Source organism: Penaeus monodon, chromosome 11 (genome assembly GCF_015228065.2).
Source record: "Penaeus monodon isolate SGIC_2016 chromosome 11, NSTDA_Pmon_1, whole genome shotgun sequence".
Classification (NCBI taxonomy): domain Eukaryota; kingdom Metazoa; phylum Arthropoda; class Malacostraca; order Decapoda; family Penaeidae; genus Penaeus; species Penaeus monodon.
This window is the reverse complement of record NC_051396.1, coordinates 51,238,527-51,243,239: the sequence shown is the minus strand read 5'-3', so window position 1 is coordinate 51,243,239 and position 4,713 is coordinate 51,238,527.

Below are 4,713 nucleotides of genomic sequence, written 5' to 3'. Positions count from 1 at the left end.
TCTCTCTCTCTCTCTCTCTTACTCATCTTCTCCTCCTCTCTCTCTCCTCTCTTTTTCTCTTTTTTTCCATCTCTCTCTCTCTCCTCCTCCCTCCCGTCCCTACCCTCTCCCTCCCTCCCTCCCTCCCTCCCTCCCATCCCCCCTCCCTCCCTCTCCTCCCATCCTCTCCCTCCTCCCTCTCCCTCCCTCCCCTCACCTCCCTCCTCCCTCCCCGCCTTCCTCCGGACCTCCTCACTCTCTCCCTCCCTCCTGCCTTCCTCTGTTCTCGCCCCCTTTCCCTTACGGACTCAGAACGTAAATAAACGACCGATTTATTATGGCCGATAACACCGACCCTTTGGTGTTTGTTCTTGGCAATTTCTTTCTCTCCTTTTATACGGTTTTTTTTCGTTAGTTTTAATTTTCCTCTGATTTCCTATTTTTTCCTCTGTTTTTACTTTATTTTCGGTCTTTTCATGTAGTAATCGATCTTTTCAGTAGTCACGATATCACCGTTTCCTACTTCCTCGTTCCTCCTTTCATCTGTTTCCTTTTCTCCCATTCGTCCTTTCTCCTTTTGGGCCTTCATCTTTCCCCCCCGCGTCATGCCCCATTCTTTCTCTTCCTCTTCGCCCCTATTCCATGCCTTTCTTCTTCTCCTTCCTAATTCATTCTTCCTCCCTCTTTCCTTTCTCTTTCTATTCCACTCTTCATTATCTTCCAACTTTTCCTTCTCTCCTTCATTATCCATTCCTCCTTCACACGTCATTCTTCCCTCTTCTCTTTCTCATCCTTCGGGCATTATCATCTCTCTTCTCCCTCTTCCTCTTTCCTTCCTTCCTTTTCTATCTTCTCCTCTCCCCTCTTTCTTTCCTTTTCTTTTACCTACTCCCTGCCTTCTCTCCTTCCTTCCCTTCCATCTAATCCCTACCCCCTCTCCCCCTTCCCCTACCCCCTCTCCCCCTTCCCCTACCCCCCTCTCCCCCTTCCCCTACCCCCTCTCCCCCCCTTCCCCCTTCCCCCCTCCCCCCTTCCCCTACCCCTCTCCCCTCCCCCTCCCCCCTTCCCCTACCCCTCTCCCCTTCCCCTACCCCCTCTCCCCCTTCCCCTACCTCTCTCCCCTCTCCCCCTCCCCCTACCCCCTCTCCCCCTTCCCCCTACCCCCTCTCCCCCTTTCCCTACCCCTCTCCCCCTTCCCCTTACCCCTCTCGCCTTTCCCCTACCCCCTCTCCCCCTTCCCCTACCCCCTCTCCCCCCTTCCCCTACCCCTCTCCCCCTTCCCCTACCCCCTCTCCCCCCTTCCCCTCCCACCCCCTCTCCCCCCTTCCCCTACCCCCTCTCCCCCTTCCCCTACCCCCTCTCCCCCTTCCCCTACCCCCTCTCCCCTTCCCCTACCCCCTCTCTCCCTCTCCTCTTCCCCTTCCCCTACCCCCTACCCCCTCTCCCCCTTCCCCTACCCCCTCCCCCCCTTCCCTACCCCTCTCCCCCTTCCCCTACCCCCTCTCCCCTTCCCCCTATCCCCTTCCCCCCCTTGGCTCACCCCCCCCCCCCCCAACATGGCTCACGTCTACACACTACTACACTACTGTTGATGTCAAGACTTGATGTCAAGACTTGATGTCAAGACTGTTGATGTCAAGACTGTTGATGTCAAGACTTGATGTCAAGACTTGATGTCAAGACTGTTGATGTCAAGACTGTTGATGTCAAGACTTTATGTCAAGACTTTTATGTCAAGACTGTTGATGTCAAGACTGTTGATGTCAAGACTTTATGTCAAGACTGTTGATGTCAAGACTGTTGATGTCAAGACTTTGATGTCAAGACTGTTGATGTCAAGACTTGATGTCAAGACTTGATGTCAAGACTGTTGATGTCAAGACTTGATGTCAAGACTGTTGATGTCAAGACTTTATGTCAAGACTTTATGTCAAGACTGTTGATGTCAAGACTTTATGTCAAGACTGTTGATGTCAAGACTGTTGATGTCAAGACTTTATGTCAAGACTGTTGATGTCAAGACTGTTGATGTCAAGACAGTTGATGTCAAGACTTCGTGTGCAGACGTCGTGATGGCTTCTTTAAGGAGAAACCTCTTTCTTTGTATAAGTCTTTGTTTGTTTGTTTGTGTTCTGTTGGCCATTGATTTATTTGTCGTCTTTTTTTTCTTTATTGAGATTTATGTGGTTTTTATAGTATGTATTTCTGTCTCACTCTCTCTTTCTCTCTCTCTCTCTCTCTCTCTCTCTCTCTCTCTCTCTCTCTCTCTCTCTCTCTCTCTCTCTTCTCTCTCTCTCTCACTCTCTCTCTCTCTCTCTCTCTCTCTCTCTCTCTCTCTCTCTCTCTCTTCTTTCCCTTCCTCCCTATATAAAATGTCCTGATTTTGAATTGCTCATGATAACTTGTTCATATTTTTTTGTTTATTACACACTGCCTTTATATTTTGATGTTCGAGATAATTCAGCCTATACTGTCTAACTGCAACATTCGATGTATGCTAACAGGATTTTTCTTTTTTTTCCAGGTAAGCCGAGAAAGATTCACTTTGAAGACTGCGGTAAGAGAAAGAGGAAAAGAGAAAAAGGAAATGTTGTTAGTTTTGGTATTTGCTTTGATTTATTTGTTTAGAAGTTTGAGTTGCTAAAGCGCGTTTATAAACGCATCTGCACGTACGCATGTGCGCGTTCGCGCGTGCGCGCGCGCGCGCACGCACACGCATACGCACACGCACACGCACACGCACACACACACACACACACACACACACACACACACACACACACACACACACACACACACACACACACACACACACACACACACACACACACACACACACAGTAATATTCACGTACATGCATACACGTATAGCTTGCGCAGTTTCCCCATATAAACAGGATATAGGTACTTAAACGCATAAGCACGCGCGCGCACACGGACACGCACGTTCGCTCGCTCGCTCGCTCACTCACTCACTCACTCACTCACTCACTCACTCACTCACTCACTCACTCACTCACTCACTCACTCACTCACACACACACATACACACACACACACACACACACACACACACACACACACACACACACACACACACACACACACACACACACACACACACACACACACGGTAATATCTATGCAAATACACCCTTATAGCTTGCGCAGTTTCCCCCACGTGAGCTTTGCACACGCACGTAGCAGATCCTGTCGCTTCCTGCACGTCACCCTCGAGCTTATTTTAAGAACTTAAGACCGATTTAAATCCTTCGGCGCCGACCGGACCCACGTGTCGCGTCCTCCGGCTGCCTGCGTCCCCCCCCCCCCCCACCCATCACCGCGCTGTCGCCGTTCCGCGTCTCGGATTTTCCTTTCCTTGGTCATTTTGTTTTCGGGTTCTCTCTCTCTCTCTGTAGTTGTTGTAGTTCTCTCTCTCTCTCTGTAGTTGTTGTAGTTCTCTCTCTCTCTCTGTAGTTCTCTCTCTCTGTAGTTCTCTCTCTCTCTCTGTAGTTGTTGTAGTTCTCTCTCTCTCTCTGTAGTTCTCTCTCTCTGTAGTTCTCTCTCTCTCTCTGTAGTTGTTGTAGTTCTCTCTCTCTCTTTCTCTGTATTCTCTCTCTCTCTCTCTGTAGTTCTCTCTCTCTCTCTCTGTAGTTCTCTCTCTCTCTCTCTCTCTCTCTCTCTCTCTCTCTCTCTCTCTCTCTCTCTCTCTCTCTCTCTCTCTCTCTCTCTCCTCTCTCTCTCTCTGTAGTTCTCTCTTGTAGTTGTTTTCGGGTTCTGTGTGTGTGTGTGTAATTGGTTCGTCGGTATGGGCGTGTGGGGTTTGTGCATGTTTGTGATTACTTGATTGATTGATTGGTTGCTGGGTAGTTTGATTAAAAGATAGATAGGTAGACAGATAAATAGGTAAATAGAGAGGTAGATCGTGGTGTGTGTGTGTGTGTGTGTGTGTGTGTGTGTGTGTGTGCGTCCGTGCGCGCGTGCGTGCGTGCTTGCGTGCGTGCGTGCCTGCCTGCCTGCGTGCGGTATATGCACGTACGGCCCTGACGATATATTTATAAAAAGATGATGACAGATAATAACTGTTATTATTTAGTCCAGTGGCAGAAGAAGAAGAAAAATACGTTTATGCAATCTGTCACTCTCTCTCTCCCACTTATTTTCAAGGTTCCTGTATTTAACTTATTTTTATGTCCGTTTTACACAACGTTGATCAAAGAACAACATGGTCTGCGGTTTACGGTTGCCAGTAACTTTTCATTTTCATTATTTTTATTTCGAGAGTGGATGATTTTTTTCTGTTTCTTTTTAAATGTGTGCGTCGGGAAGAATTCCGTTAAGACGATTCAATCTCTTTTCCAAATTCTTGAAAGGATTTTAGCCATAATCTGACAAAATACCTAACAACTTCGTACGAGAGGAAATACAGCAGTTAGTGTGTGTGTGTGTGTGTGTGTGTGTGTGTGTGTGTGTGTGTGTTGTGTGTGTGTGTGTGTGTGTGTGTGTGTGTGTGTGAGTGTGTGAGTGTGTGTGTGTGTATGTGTGTGTGTGTGTGTGTGTGTGTGTCTGTCTGTCTGTCTGTCTGTCTGTCTGTCTGTCTGTCTCTATACACACGCGCACACACACACACACACACACACACACACACACACACACACACACACACACACACACACACACACACACACACACACACACACACACACACACACACTTTTACATAACTAAATTAAT